The sequence below is a fragment of the Lynx rufus genome, unplaced genomic scaffold, assembly GCF_022079265.1.
Source record: "Lynx rufus isolate CCGP_SWC_20201006 ecotype Redwood Valley unplaced genomic scaffold, mLynRuf1.p SCAF_8, whole genome shotgun sequence".
NCBI lineage: Eukaryota > Metazoa > Chordata > Mammalia > Carnivora > Felidae > Lynx > Lynx rufus.
Genome location: NW_025814896.1, coordinates 70432545 through 70450059, shown reverse-complemented (window position 1 = coordinate 70450059; position 17515 = coordinate 70432545). Strand labels below are relative to the sequence as shown.

At 36.9% G+C, this 17515-nt stretch overlaps 1 non-coding gene across 1 annotated transcript; it reads left to right on the top strand.

Annotated features, from left to right (window-relative positions):
- Positions 1-14022: 14022 nt before the first annotated feature.
- On the top strand, positions 14023-14128 carry LOC124504435 (U6 spliceosomal RNA). Its single transcript, XR_006960416.1, has one exon. It is a non-coding gene; the product is annotated as a U6 spliceosomal RNA (small nuclear RNA).
- The last annotated feature ends 3387 nt before the right edge of the window (positions 14129-17515 follow it).

Here is a 17515-nt window from a genome sequence, read left to right as displayed (position 1 = left end):
CAAGTGATATAATGTACCTTCTTAAGGCAGAATTTTTCTTCCTAAGTGGCTAGTCCCTTCCCATGGGCAGAAAGGTATTTGCTTTGGCCTGAAATATTTGCTTTCTGGTTTCCATTAATATTCCCAAACTAATTTAGATGTGCAGTATAGCTGATAATGTAAAATATTATTTCAGAGATTCGTAAGTTTCTTGAGATAAGGACACATGGTTAGTCCATGTCTGTTTCCTGTGTGTTGCATATTGTGGGTGCTCAATACTAATTCTTTGGAAATACTTGAAAAACTGGTTGCCTTAATGCTGCCCTCATTCTCAAATGGTGCAACATCATATGCCATTTTGCACTTACAAACTTCACCATATTTTGTTTACTTTGTTAATTTTGGAAAATATTTTATACTTTTTAATAAGGATTCATAAATGTTTTTATACATTTTAAAACTCAGAGAAGTTAGGCACCTTGTATAGATTTGTAAAATTTAATTTCTTGTAAACTATCATACAACTTATAAACTCATCAGTTACCTTACAAAAGAACCATGTAAACAATATCTAGATAATTTAAAATAACAAATTATGTGAATTTTCATACATTTTATTATTCAGGCCACCCGAAGCTTAGGCACATAGGTCCTGGAGTTGGAGTGGCTATGTTTAAATCCTGGCTTTGCTACATATTAGCTAAGTGAGATCACTTAACTTGTTCCTCTCTGTGCTTCAGTTTTTTCATAAAGTGGGTGTAGTAGAATTTACTTTCTAGGTTTTTTTTAATGCAGAATAAATGTGTTATTTATAACATGATGATTAGTACAAAGTGTTTACTAGATAAATGTGTACTTGATTTACAGCAAAAGTTCTAATGAATTTCAGTAGGGAGAATATGTTTTGTTTTGTTTCATTTTCAATAAATGGTGCTGGGACAATTAGATATCCAGGGGGAAAATGAATCTTAACCCCCTAACTCATATGATAATCAAAAGTTAATTTCAGATTAGTTTTATATATAAATGTGAAAGGTAAAACTACATAGATTCTAGAGGAAAACACAGGAGAAAATCTTCATGACTTTGGTATAGACAAAAAAAAAATTTTGAACCCAAGTACAAGCCATTAAAGGAAGGCATGAATAGATAGGACTTAACCAAAATTTAGAATGCTGGTCATCAAAAATGCATTGTTATAAAAAATAAATAGGGAAAAGATGGATAAGATATAGATAGATATAGATATAGATATAGATATAGATATAGATATAGATATAGATATAGATATATAGATATATAGTCAACAAAGGATTCATATCCAGAACATATGAAAACTCCCACAAATAAGCAAGAATAAAGCATACAATATAATCCAAAAAAATGGACAAAATGTTTGACTTCAAGGGACTTCACAAAAAAGAAAAGCAAAACAACCTGTAAGCATTTGAAAAAGTAATCAACATCTTTAGTCACCAGGAAAACAAAAATTAAAACCACAGTGAGATTCCACTGCACTCTCACCATTATGGCTAAAATTAAAGATTGATAATGCCAAATGTTGATGAAGCTATTAGACAACCAGAATTCTCATACTTTTATGTACAGAACGTATGGGGAGCCATAAGAATGTGCCCTCTGATTCCACTCCTAGGCGCCTCCCTGATTGCCTTACCAAAATTCCCTAGGACTTGGTTACTATCAAACCCTGAGGTTGATACTCACCCAACCTCACTTCTTCCTTTCCTTCATGAGGTGTTCAGATTTGCATTGCCCCTTGATAGGTCTCTCAGACTTCCCCAGCTGTCCCTCTATTTTCTCTCACAGGTGCTTTCCCTAATAAAATCTTTGTACATTTAGTCCCATTTTAGTGTCTGACTCTAGGAAAACCTGGACTGACATGAATCCGCTTGGGAAAAAAAAAAAATGTTTGAAGCTAAACCCAATAGCCAAGCACTTACATTATTCCAAAGTATAAGTCCAAAAGAAATTAGTACATATTTCCAAAAAAAGACATGTACAAGAATGTCCATAGCAGTTATATTCATAATGACCCTAAAGTGGAAACAACTCAAATGTTCTTCAGTAGGAAAATGAACAAACTGATAAGTTTATAAAATGAAATACAATGCAACAATAAAAAACTGAAATGCTGATACACTAAACATCATAATTGAATCCCAGAAGTATTTTGTTAAGTAAAATAACTCAGACACAAACTAGTATATGGTCTGTAATTCTATTTACATGGAGTTCAAAAGCAGACTAACTTAATGATATAAATATTAAAATGTTACAGAAATATTATTTATCCAGTTAGTGGTCACAAAAATTAGTACCTTCTAACATTAAAATGTTAAAAATGTATGAAAATATTAAACATAACACTTAAAGTTAGGTAACTTTGTGTGCTTTACTATATATATTTGTTATCCTTCAATTAAAAAAATTAAAATAGTAATATATTTATTATATGATATATACAATATGTAGATATGTATGAATATATAACCATGCACATAACTAGAATCTGGTTTTCCTGAATTAAATTCATGTTTCTTTAGGTTGTTTGACATTAAAATAATTTTATTTTTGGAATTATTCTCCATCTTTTAAAATCTCACTATTTAATGTTGTTACTTCAAGTACACATGAAAGGGAACAGGGTAAGTTAATGTAGTTCATCAACTACCTGATGGACTACAGGTAAAGAAACTGCCTTGAGAAAAAGATTATGTTCCAGGAGTTTCTCTAGAACCATTATGCTGAGCAGGAAAGCCCATGACTTGTTCTCGTATGCAGATCCAATAGAAATATTTTTGGCTCAACACTCATCTCTAGCCACAGGCAATTGTACCTCATTCAAGTAAGAAACTTCTGTATGACGTAGAATGACAATTGTTGAAGAAGTAGTGGGAATGCCATTCTGTCTGTCAGCTGCTATAATTGGGTAGTTATATTTTGGGAAAGAAATATGTTTAACTTCCTTCCTTATGGCTACTGTCAATTTTTTTCTTAAGAGCTAGACATGTTTTTGTGCTTGAAATGATTCTTGAATTTTTTTTTTACTAGACATAGGGTGATTTTTTTTTCCTTTGAGCACTGCTGCTAAAGAGAGATTCTTAATTTTAAATAAGAATTTTATACAATATTTATGCATGCCTCCTTATTAGTGTGAGCAATTTTTTCCACTTAATGCTGGTAAAATGTGTGAAAATGACAGTAAAAAAAAAAAGCCATTTCTGTTGGTGCAACTTCAGAGAAAAACTCATTGTACTTATTAAATAAATTTGCCATAAAGAGCCCTCTTTTTATTTGGATATTGAACTTAAAATCTTGCAGGGCAATGGGTTCTTATGAATTGTGTATAATTTATCAGTTTTATTTAAAAGACATGGAACTAGGAATGGCTCTGCAAAGCTCCTCAGTTTTCATCATCCCTCTGCCATCTACGTACTGGATAAATCTTAACAGGTTCTATAAATGGAGCAGTAACACCCAGGAGAATACAGCTTACCTATTCATGCCAAGTGTGTTACGTTGCTAGCAGTCATAGGGAGAGAAAGAGATTCAGGATTGGAGGCAGCCTGAAGACAATAACTCTCATGTGTGGGCTGGACCTTCCTTTTTGTCACTGGGGTGTATGTTATTTTAAAATTCATGTTCCTGCCCCTCTACACAAAATTTATGGGCATGGAGCCTAGAAATCTACATTTTGAACTTGCTATCCAGATGATTCTTAAATACATTTATTTAAGATCTTAAGCAATTTTTATTTAAACCAAGAATGAGTGTGATGATTATTCTTGGAAAAGTACACTTCATTATGCCTGCTGACATTACTCATTCTACTCCCACAATATAAGCTAGCACCAGGACGACAAGACAAACAATGGAAATGCAGAGTATGTTATAATATTTGTTATTCAAAATGAGTTTTAAATAACCCAGCCTATTTGTTACTATTATACCACTCCAATAAGTAGCTATATTTTGTCCTCAGATAAGAACTTTGTTATGTATACATTTTATAATTTAATGATATCTACAAAGGAGATCTCAGGGATATTGCAAAATTATAAGTTGGAGCATCTGGGTGGCTCAGTTGCTTTAGTGTTGACTCTGGATTTTGGCTCAGGTCATGATTTATGGTTGGTGCATTTGAGCCCCACATTGGGCTCTGTGCCGATAGCACAGAGCCTGCTTGGGATTCTATCTCTCCTCTTCTTCCTGCCCCTCTCTCATTCACACACATGCACACACACACACTCTCTCTCTCTCTCTCAAAATAAATAAATAAACTTTAAAAAATGATAAGTTAATTCTGGAATAAGTGATTACTGTATGTTATAATTAAAAACAATGATTTAGGGGAGCCTGGGTGGCGCAGTCGGTTAAGCGTCCGACTTCAGCCAGGTCACGATCTCGCGGTCCGGGAGTTCGAGCCCCGCGTCAGGCTCTGGGCTGATGTCTCGGAGCCTGGAGCCTGTTTCCGATTCTGTGTCTCCCTCTCTCTCTGCCCCTCCCCCGTTCATGCTCTGTCTCTCTCTGTCCCAAAAATAAATAAACGTTGAAAAAAAATTTAAAAAAAAAACAATGATTTAAATTTTATAAAATGAACAAACGAGCCAAAATGCTATTTATTGTTCCTTTACTATAAATCTAAAATTAAGTTAATGAATTCAGAGGAATAAAAGAAAAATCTTTTCCTTGAAGATTTATATTTTTATAAAAGAGCTAGGTAAAAGACAAGATTCTGAGACTTTTAGTTTATTTCCTATAGAAATGATTCAGTTTCATCCCTGAAATCTTGAAATTTTTAACAAACTTAGGACATGCTTTTAAATCCAACACAAATGTGAGAAATAAATGCAAAACATTTCATTGTGGAATGATATTTCCTTTAGAGTTTGAAGAGGGTACAAGTGGAACTGTTAAATTTTACCAATTTAAAATGTGAGAGACTTGTCTATTACAATGATACTAAGCTTGCCTTTCACAGCTATTGGGGAGACAGCCAGTTTTCTGCTCCTGACTGAATGAAGAGAATCTAAGCAGAAGTAGGGAATTCTTGTCCAGGATTCCAAATTTAGTGTCCTCACCTTTTTTGAGTACTTATTTGTGTATTTAATCTAGGCCATATTGGTATTTCTACTTTGACCTTTTCAATGATGAATGGTAATAATACAGCCAATATGCTTCCTACTGTTAAAATGTAGTACAACTTTCATATGAACAAAATTCAAGACAGGGCAATAGCTAGATCTTTTCATTATAATAATGCCACAATAATGAATTCTTAGTATTTTGTTATTAATTGTTACTACCATAACAGAAAAAAAAAACACATTAAGAAAAGTGATTTGCCCCCTTCCCTTTTTGCTATGTCATGTACAGGTATTCTTATTTCATATTCTGATATTCTTACTTAGTTGAGAGAAAATTTCCATTTTTTTGGTGGATTTTTTTAGGCTCAATATTTATAAGGGAAGTTAATAAATATAAAAATAACCTTGTAATTGTTAAAAACTGCTTTGGGATTATGAAGTGGAGACTTTCTTTTTTAAAGAAGTCAACACTACTAAGCCAGGAAGATGGCGGCGTAGGAGGACGCTGGGCTCACCTCGCATCCTGCTGATCACTTAGATTCCACCTACACCTGCCTAAATAACCCAGAAAACCGCCAGAGGATTAGCAGAACGGAGTCGCCAGACCCAAGTGCAGACGAGAGGCCCACGGAAGAGGGTAGGAAGGGCGGCGAGGCGGTGCGCGCTCCACGGACTGGCGGGAGGGAGCCGGGGCGGAGGGGCGGCTCGCCGGCCAAGCAGAGCCCCCGAGCCCGGCTGGCAAAAGCGGAGGGGCCTGACAGACTATGTTCCGACAGCAAGCGGGAATTAGCGTCTGGGAGGTTATAAGTGAACAGCTCTGCTCGGAAAGCGGGAAGGCTGGAGGACAAAGGGAGGGTGAGCTGCGGAGCCCCCCAGACGACAGAGCTCAGTTTGGCGGGGAACAAAGGCGCTCGCCAGCGCCATCTCCCCCGCCCATCCCCCAGCCAAAATCCCAAAGGGAAACGGTTCCGGCCAGGGAAATTGCTCGCTCCCCGCAAACACCCAACTCTGTGCTTCTGAGGAGCCAAACCTCCCGCAGCAGATCTGACTCCCTCCAGCTGCCACAGGGCCCCTCCTGAAGTGGATCACCTAAGGAGAAGCGAGCTAAGCCTGCCCCCCCTGCCGCCGTGCACCTTGCCTTCCCACCCCAGCTAATACGCCAGATCCCCAGCATCACAAGCCTGGCAGTGTGCAAGTAGCCCAGATGGGCCACGCCACCCCACAGTGAATCCCGCCCCTAGGAGAGGGGAAGAGAAGGCACACACCAGTCTGACTGTGGCCCCAGCGGTGGGCTGGGGGCAGACATCAGGAGTGACTGCGGCCCCGCCCACCAACTCCAGTTATACACCACAGCACAGGGGAAGTGCCCTGCAAGTCCTCACCACACCAGGGACTATCCAAAATGACCAGGCGGAAGAATTCCCCTCAGAAGAATCTCCAGGAAATAACAACAGCTAATGAGCTGATCAAAAAGGATTTAAATAATATAACAGAAAGTGAATTTAGAATAATAGTCATAAAATTAATCGCTGGGCTGGAAAACAGTATACAGGACAGCAGAGAATCTCTTGCTACAGAGATCAAGGGACTAAGGAACAGTCATGAGGAGCTGAAAAACGCTTTAAATGAAATGCAAAACAAAATGCAAACCACCACGGCTCGGATGGAAGAGGCAGAGGAGAGAATAGGTGAACTAGAAGATAAAGTTATGGAAAAAGAGGAAGCTGAGAAAAAGAGAGATAAAAAAATCCAGGAGTATGAGGGGAAAATTAGAGAACTAAGTGATACACTAAAAAGAAATAATATACGCATAATTGGTATCCCAGAGGAGGAAGAGAGAGGGAAAGGTGCTGAAGGGGTACTTGAAGAAATAATAGCTGAGAACTTCCCTGAACTGGGGAAGGAAAAAGGCATTGAAATCCAAGAGGCACAGAGAACTCCCTTCAGACGTAACTTGAATCGATCTTCTGCACGACATATCATAGTGAAACTGGCAAAATACAAGGATAAAGAGAAAATTCTGAAAGCAGCAAGGGGTAAACGTGCCCTCACATATAAAGGGAGACCTATAAGACTCGTGACTGATCTCTCTTTTGAAACTTGGCAGGCCAGAAAGAATTGGCACGAGATTTTCAGTGTGCTAGACAGCAAAAATATGCAGCCGAGAATCCTTTATCCAGCAAGTCTGTCATTTAGAATAGAAGGAGAGATAAAGGTCTTCCCAAACAAACAAAAACTGAAGGAATTTGTCACCACTAAACCAGCCCTACAAGAGATCCTAAGGGGGACCCTGTGAGACAAAGTACCAGAGACATCACTACAAGCATAAAACATGCAGACATCACAATGACTCTAAACCCGTATCTTTCTATAATAACACTGAATGTAAATGGATTCAATGCGCCAACCAAAAGACATAGGGTATCAGAATGGATAAAAAAACAAGACCCATCTATTTGCTGTCTACAAGAGACTCATTTTAGACCTGAGGACACCTTTAGATTCAGAGTGAGGGGATGGAGAACTATTTATCATGCTACTGGAAGCCAGAAGAAAGCTGGAGTAGCCATACTTATATCAGACAAACTAGACTTTAAATTAAAGGCTGTTGGGGCGCCTGGGTGGCGCAGTCGGTTAAGCGTCCGACTTCAGCCAGGTCACGATCTCGCGGTCCGTGAGTTCGAGCCCCGCGTCGGGCTCTGGGCTGATGGCTCGGAGCCTGGAGCCTGTTTCCAATTCTGTGTCTCCCTCTCTCTCTCTGCCCCTCCCCCGTTCATGCTCTGTCTCTCTCTGTCCCAAAAATAAATAAACGTTGAAAAAAAAAAATTTTTAAAGGCTGTAACAAGAGATGAAGAAGGACATTATATAATAGTTACAGGGTCTATCCATCAGGAAGAGCTAACAATTATAAATGTCTATGCGCCGAATACCGGAGCCCCCAAATATATAAAACAACTACTCATAAACAGAAGCAACCTTATTGATAAGAATGTGGTAATTGCTGGGGACTTTAACACCCCACTTACAGAAATGGATAGATCATCTAGACACACGGTCAATAAAGAAACAAGGGCCCTGAATGAGACATTGGATCAGATGGACTTGACAGATATATTTAGAACTCTGCATCCCAAAGCAACAGAATATACTTTCTTCTCGAGTGCACATGGAACATTCTCCAAGATAGATCATATACTGGGTCACAAAACAGCCCTTCATAAGTTTACAAGAATTGAAATTATACCATGCATACTTTCAGACCACAATGCTATGAAGCTTGAAATCAACCACAGGAAAAAGTCTGGAAAACCTCCAAAAGCATGGAGGTTAAAGAACACCCTACTAACGAATGAGTGGGTCAACCAGGCAATTAGAGAAGAAATCAAAAAATATATGGAAACAAACGAAAATGAAAATACAACAATCCACACGCTTTGGGACGCAGCGAAGGCAGTCCTGAGAGGAAAATACATTGCAATCCAGGCCTATCTCAAGAAACAAGAAAAACCCCAAATACAAAATCTAACAGCACATCTAAGGAAATAGAAGCAGAACAGCAAAGACACCCCAAACCCAGCAGAAGAAGAGAAATAATAAAGATCAGAGCAGAAATAAACAATATAGAATCTAAAAAAACTGTAGAGCAGATCAACGAAACCAAGAGTTGGTTTTTTGAAAAAATAAACAAAATTGACAAACCTCTAGCCAGGCTTCTCAAAAAGAAAAGGGAGATGACCCAAATAGATAAAATCATGAATGAAAATGGAATTATTACAACCAATCCCTCAGAGATACAAACAATTATCAGGGAATACTATGAAAAATTATATGCCAACAAATTGGACAACCTGGAAGAAATGGACAAATTCCTGAACACCCACACTCTTCCAAAACTCAATCAGGAGGAAATAGAAAGCTTGAACAGACCCATAACCAGCGAAGAAATTGAATCGGTTATCAAAAATCTCCCAACAAATAAGAGTCCAGGACCAGATGGCTTCCCAGGGGAGTTCTACCAGACATTTAAAGCAGAGATAATACCTATCCTTCTCAAGCTATTCCAAGAAATAGAAAGGGAAGGAAAACTTCCAGACTCATTCTATGAAGCCAGTATTACTTTGATTCCTAAACCAGACAGAGACCCAGTAAAAAAAGAGAACTACAGGCCAATATCCCTGATGAATATGGATGCAAAAATTCTCAATAAGATACTAGCAAATCGAATTCAACAGCATATAAAAAGCATTATTCACCATGATCAAGTGGGATTCATTCCTGGGATGCAGGGCTGGTTCAACATTCGCAAATCAATCAACGTGATACATCACATTAACAAAAAAAAAAGAGAAGAACCATATGATCCTGTCAATCGATGCAGAAAAGGCCTTTGACAAAATCCAGCACCCTTTCTTAATAAAAACCCTCGAGAAAGTCGGGATAGAAGGAACATACTTAAAGATCATAAAAGCCATTTATGAAAAGCCCACAGCTAACATCATCCTCAACGGGGAAAAACTGAGAGCTTTTTCCCTGAGATCAGGAACACGACAGGGATGCCCACTCTCACCGCTGTTGTTTAACATAGTGCTGGAAGTGCTAGCATCAGCAATCAGACAACAAAAGGAAATCAAAGGCATCAAAATTGGCAAAGATGAAGTCAAGCTTTCGCTTTTTGCAGATGACATGATATTATACATGGAAAATCCGATAGACTCCACCAAAAGTCTGCTAGAACTGATCCATGAATTCAGCAAAGTTGCAGGATACAAAATCAATGTACAGAAATCAGTTGCATTCTTATACACTAACAATGAAGCAGCAGAAAGACAAATAAAGAAACTGATCCCATTCACAATTGCACCAAGAAGCATAAAATACCTAGGAATAAATCTGACCAAAGATGTAAAGGATCTGTATGCTGAAAACTATAGAAAGCTTATGAAGGTAATTGAAGAAGATTTAAAGAAATGGAAAGACATTCCCTGCTCATGGATTGGAAAAATAAATATTGTCAAAATGTCAATACTACCCAAAGCTATCTACACATTCAATGCAATCCCAATCAAAATTGCACCAGCATTCTTCTCGAAACTAGAACAAGCAATCCTAAAATTCATATGGAACCACAAAAGGCCCCGAATAGCCAAAGGAATTCTGAAGAAGAAGACCAAAGCAGGAGGCATCACAATCCCAGACTTCAGCCTCTACTACAAAGCTGTCATCATCAAGACAGCATGGTATTGGCACAAAAACAGACACACAGACCAATGGAATAGAATAGAAACCCCAGAACTAGACCCACAAACGTATGGCCAACTCATCTTTGACAAAGCAGGAAAGAACATCCAATGGAAAAAAGACAGCCTCTTTAACAAATGGTGCTGGGAGAACTGGACAGCAACATGCAGAAGGTTGAAACTAGACCACTTTCTCACACCATTTACAAAAATAAACTCAAAATGGATAAAGGACCTAAATGTGAGACAGGAAACCATCAAAACCTTAGAGGAGAAAGCAGGAAAAGACCTCTCTGACCTCAGCCGTAGCAATTTCTTACTTGACACATCCCCAAAGGCAAGGGAATTAAAAGCAAAAGTGAATTACTGGGACCTTATGAAGATAAAAAGCTTCTGCACAGCAAAGGAAACAACCAACAAAACTAAAAGGCAACCAACGGAATGGGAAAAGATATTTGCAAATGACATATCGGACAAAGGGCTAGTATCTAAAATCTATAAAGAGCTCACCAAACTCCACACCCGAAAAACAAATAACCCAGTGAAGAAATGGGCAGAAAACATGAATAGACACTTCTCTAAAGAAGACATCCAGATGGCCAACAGGCACATGAAAAGATGTTCAGCGTCGCTCCTTATCAGGGAAATACAAATCAAAACCACACTCAGGTATCACCTCACGCCAGTCAGAGTGGCCAAAATGAACAAATCAGGAGACTATAGATGCTGGAGAGGATGTGGAGAAACGGGAACCCTCTTGCACTGTTGGTGGGAATGCAAATTGGTGCAGCCGCTCTGGAAAGCAGTGTGGAGGTTCCTCAGAAAATTAAAAATAGACCTACCCTATGACCCAGCAATAGCACTGCTAGGAATTTATCCAAGGGATACAGGAGTACTGATGCATAGGGGCACTTGTACCCCAATGTTCATAGCAGCACTCTCAACAATAGCCAAATTATGGAAAGAGCCTAAATGTCCATCAACTGATGAATGGATAAAGAAATTGTGGTTTATATACACAATGGAATACTACGTGGCAATGAGAAAAAATGAAATATGGCCTTTTGTAGCAACGTGGATGGAATTGGAGAGTGTAATGCTAAGTGAAATAAGCCATACAGAGAAAGACAGATACCATATGGTTTCACTCTTATGTGGATCCTGAGAAACTTAACAGGAACCCATGGGGGAGGGGAAGAAAAAAAAAAAGAGGTTAGAGTGGGAGAGAGCCAAAGCATAAGAGACTGTTAAAAACTGAGAACAAACTGAGGGTTGATGGGGGGTGGGAGGTAGGGGAGGGTGGGTGATGGGTATTGAGGAGGGCACCTTTTGGGATGAGCACTGGGTGTTGTATGGAAACCAATTTGTCAATAAATTTCATATATATATTAAAAAAATAAATAAATAAATCACTAAAAAGAAAAAAAAAGAAGTCAACACTATGGTGTTGATATGAATTATAATGAGGCCATGGGCATGAAAGCACCTGGCTCTTATATGAGCACTGTCTCTAAAGTATTACATATATGTTTATGAGCTTATATATATGTATATATATGCAATGTTACAATATATTAAAGTATAACCATTTATAATTTGTACACACACACACAAATTATAAAGCTACAGCACTATGTCCGCCTATAGATATCCTAAGATAGATGCTCTATTCTTTGAGAAAGAGTTCCCTTGCAGAATCTGGCTCTAGCTCTGGAACCATCCCTACATATTTAACTTTTATCATACATGTCCAGACTGCGTCAATTCACTCAGTAGAATTTCCAAACATTGCATAGTCATAGTTTTACTGCAATTATACATTGAATTTCATAACTGGAGACAGACAACCAGAGTTCCTCACAGGAAATCAAACACAAACTCTGTGACTCTATATTCTTCCTTATTCCAAACCCCACTTTTTCAAAATGGTAAGAATTTGTTATGGCTCCAGCCACTTCAGGAGAAAAGACTTCTTAACCATTTCTCAATTTTGGCATTCAATTGGTAATACTTTCCTAATTTACCTTCTCTACTGATTTAAGGGCTGAAGAAAGAGTAGGAACAACTTCATAAAATATGCACAGCACAGCCCAAATAGAATGCTTGTGGCTAAATGACATTTGACACTATTTGCAAGGCTAGCAATTTTAGAGCAAATGCTGGAGATTAAACTGTTCCTTTAAAGGAAGGGACAAATTGTTCTCATATCATTGATGATAGAGAAGTGTTCAAAAAAAAAAAAAAAAGAATCTCTACTTGACTTGTCAGGCATGAGAAGAATCTTAGGCTTTGGAGCTGAGAGTATAATCTTGTCTGCAGATTGATAGGAGTCTGAGACTTGGCTCTATCACTGACAGTGAGTGGGCCTTGGACAAGTGACTTAGCCCCTCAAAGCTTTAGCATCTTCATCCACAAAGTGGGGATAATCTATTCAAAATGTACTTAACCAGCATGTACTCTGCTCAAGACCTGCCAAGCACATGGTGATGGCATCTACTTAATAATACTGTCACAAAGATTAAAAGAGATGATGGAAGTTATGTTTTGAGAATAGTCCTGGGATAGAAAAAGGCACTCAATAAATGTTCATTACAATATTTGGTTGACTATTCTTTTTGCTATTAGGTAATTTTTAAAAATTGAGTCATGCTTATCACTTTAAAAAGTTCAGTATAGCCAATTCCCTAGAAAATAAAAATAGGTTTAGTGGTGATTTTTTGAATTTGACATAAAAAATAAAGACCTCAAAAGCAAAAATAAACAAGTGGGACTACTTCAAACTTAGAGCTTCTACATAGCAAAGGGAACTACCAACAAAAATGAAAAGGCAACCTACTGGATGGAAGAAAATATTTGAAAATGATATGTATGAAAGAGGGTTAATATCCAAAATATAGAAGAAATCACAACTCAACAGAAAGATTCGTAATTAAAAAGTGGGTAGGGGAGGGGTGCTTAGGTGGCTCAGTCAGTAAGCATCTTACATTGACTCAGGTCAACATCTCCTAGTTCGTGAGTTCAAGCCCTACATAGGGCTGTCTGCTGCCCCACAGAGAGCTGTCTGCTGTCAGCACCAAGCTGGCTTCGGATCTTCTGTTCCCCTCTCTCTCTGCCCCTCTCCCAGTTGTTCTCTCTCTCTCTCTCTCTCTCTCTCTCTCCCTCAAATAAAAAAAAAAAATTAAAAAAAAAGAGGGCAGAGGATGAATAGACATTTTCCAAAGAAGACATACAGATGTTGAACAGGTACATGGAAAGATGCTGAACATCACCAATCATCAGGGAAATGCAAATTAAAACCACAATGAGCTATCACCTGACACTTGTTAGAATGGCTAATTTCAAAAAGATAAAAAATAACAAGTGTTGGCAAAGATGTAGAGAAAGGGAAACTTTGTGCACTCCTGGTGGGAATGCAATTGGTGTAACCACTATGGAAAACACTGTGGAGGTTTCTCAAAAACTTAAAAATGAAACTATTATATGATCCATCAGTTTCAATGCTAGGTATTTATCCAGAGAAATGAAAAACATTAATTCAAAAAGATACGTGCAACCCCATTGTTCATTGCAGCATGTTTATAATATAGCCAAGATACAGAAACATATATACATGGATATTACTATGTGAGATGTATATTTGAATATTATGTGAGATATTTTTATGAATATTATTCAGTCATAAAAAAGAATGAAATCTAGTGCTGTCTTCGGCAGCACATATACTAAAATTGTAATGATACAGAGAAGATTAGTATGGCCCCGTGAAAGGGTGACATGAACATTCGTGGAGCGTTCTACAGTTAAAAAAAAAAAAAAATGAAATCTTGACATTTGTGGCAACATGGATGGACCTTGAGGGCATTATGTTAAATGAAATAAGAGAAAGACAAATCCTATGTGATCTCACCAATGTGTGGAATATAAACAAAAACAAAAAAACAAAAAGCAAGGATCCCCCCCCCCAAAATCTAGTTAGATACAAAGAACAGATTGGTTATAGCCAAAAGTGGAAGGTTGGGGGTAGGCCAAATGGGAATAAGGAGTCAAAAAGTACAAACTTGCAGTAAAAAAAAAAAAAAAAAAAAAAAAAAAATGACAGTTTTTTAAAGTGGTTGTACTACTTTCCACTTCAACCATGGCAATTCTAGTTAATCCACATTCTCTCCAGCACTTGGTACTGCAGCCATTATAATGGAGGCGTTTTGGTGTCTCATTTGATTTAATTGTCATTTCTCTGGTGACTAATGATAAAGATATTTCCATTTGCTCTTTGGACATTCATATGACTTCTTTGGTGAAGTAGTTATTCCAGTCTTTTGCCCATGTTTTATCTGGGTTATTTGTATTCTTACCATTGAGTTTTTAAAAATGTTTTATAAATTCTGAGTATAAGTCTTTTGTCAATAGATATAAATATTTTCTCATGGTCTATAACTTTAAATTTCATTTTTAAGTGCCATTTTCTAAAGAATAGAAGATTTTAATTTGAATGAAGTCCAACTTATCAAGGTTTCTTTTATGCATACTGCTTTTTGTTTTTTACTTTTTTGTTTTCTGGGAAATCTTTTGCTAGACCAGGGTTGTATAGATTTTCTCCTTTATTTTAATCTACAAGGCTTATAATTTAACTTTTACATTTAATATATTAACATTTAATATATTTCATTAATATTCATTAATATCATTGCTTTCATTAATTCCGTTTGATAAACATAATATTTTCTGTGACTGAAGAAGCTTGAGAATTCATGGACTCTTTGTTGGAGAATATAGGAGTACCACTAACAACATGAACTATCAGTTCATGATAATATAGAATCCTCACTAGTCATTATATCCCTCATCTATCACCACTACTATCTTATGAAATAAAACACCCTCAAACTCAGTGGATTAAACAAAAATCATAGATTCTTTCTCGCGTGTCTGGGGTGCCGGGAGGTCAGGTGTTCTAGAATGGTTTTGTCTGGGATTGACTCCAAGCAGAAGATGGGGTTCTCTATATTTCTGCCATCCTCTGTGGGTCAGCAGCAGACTGATGAAAATGTTCTTCTCATGACAATGACAGAAGGCAAGAAAGAAAGCCCAACTACACAAGCACATGTCAAGCTACTTAACTCTTCATGGCTGTGAACATGCCTTTAGCCAAAGTAAGTCTCATGACTGAGCCCAAAGTCAAGAAAGAGAAGAACACTATGCTTCCACTAAAAATTAACTGAAACGTAACAAATAGGATGTAGACACAGGTAGGATGAAACGTTAATATCAATGATTTACTCTTCCATTTCACTTATGGGACCTTTTAAAGAAAACCAACTAATATTATAAAATATCAGCAAATAAAAATACATTTAAAAATATATTTATCCTGCCTTTCTAGTACACACTATTAATTAAGATATTCAAAGAGTTGATGGAGAATGTGTATCTTCAACTAATAAAAGAAGAATAATTGATAAAATCAGAATATTATCATTCTTAAATATTTTAGAATTATATTATCGCCATTCCCTACCTATAATGAAATAACATATGGCCCATTGTCATCATTGTTTGATAAAAAATATTATGAGAAAAACTTATGGAACAAGGAAAATAACAATACCAGAGTTATGGAGAAAAAAATTAATAACCAACCTAAATAGACTCCCAGTAGTCAAAGCTGATAAAATTTGAGCATTGACAAGCATAATAACAGCAATAGAACAGATTCATTAAGATATTTAAACACAGCTCATAAAGATATTGAAAACAAGCAAAATTTAAACAAGGAAAAATAACACACTGATGTTATGATGTTGATGTTATGATGATAGAAATTAGCTCATTATTTTTTAAACATAAGAAAGAAGGGAAACAAGCGTTTGTCTAGGATTTCCTATATGAACTGTAATTCAGGGTAACCAAATAGTTGATAAGAGAAAGTTTCTCTTTATATGAGTATTTCAGTTACTAAATTTATAAATATTGAATCAATTAGACTATCGCTATTCTACAACTAATCAAGCAACAGACTTAAGCAATGATCATCAATTGCCAACATGACTCAAAAAAGAACAAACAGCTATTACACATCTCTTGAACAAAACATATAATACCACCTATAAAGTAGTATTTCAAAACTGTCTAACTTCAATCTAATCAAATTTCTAGCTCTCACCTCTAATTTATATGAGATGCAGAGGAGACAGAAACATGTTACACTAGAGTGTAGGGAACTATAATGTAAAACTGGTCAGAACAAATAAGATTGTCCATGGATTGATGATTATTGGAGTGAAGGAAAATGGAGTTTTTTAATCTTATTTTTGTATATATCTGAATTTGAATAATAGTTTTTTCTTAATCACTGGGCTTTTTTTTTTTTTTTTGAAAGCCAGGTGTGATTTAAACAGACAGAATGTCTTATTTTGGGGGTGGAGAATCCAAGTTAACCTTTAAGCTGCCTGACAAGAGAACCAAAGAGACAGTGGCTAGTGCACATTTTCCAAGATACTGAGCTCCCTTCTGAATACTAATATCAGAATGCCTGGTATCAAGGACAATGAGAAACTAATGTGGGTGCTAAAACTAGAGTGGGTGCTAGTTTCCAAGATTCAGAAGTTCGTCTTTCATCCAGAGCAGTAACTAAAGTTCCTAGGTAATTGAACCATTAAAAGACAAAAAATCACTCATGTGGCCATATTCATGCATTAGGCTAAATATGTTTCATCCAATAATCAAACATCCTGAGTATCTTTATAAATGGCTTATGATGGTATGTTGTCATGAACAATTGTATATCTCATAAAAAGAAATTCTTGCTGATGTGAGACAGTTAATGAGCTGCCACCAATATTTCAAGAAGTAAGATGAGGGCATGGTGATTCTGAGTCATATATATTCCTTCAGCATTCGTGAGGGCTGGCATTAAATGACACCATTTATTTTGTACCACAAGACCCTGGTATTCTAGGGATATCCTCTTATTGCTCTGATGTTGTTAAGCCTATTCATGAAAATTATCTAGTAAGAATTTTAATAATGCAAAGACATTGTGGCTCCAAACATAACTATGCTATTAATATTGCTATTAAGAAGCATTTGCCAATGCTCTTGTGTTACCTATAGAGGCTCTGATTTGCAGATGGGACTTCTGTGTGGTTATCTAGCTGATTTCTGTAAACTTGAATTCCACAGGGAAGACACTAG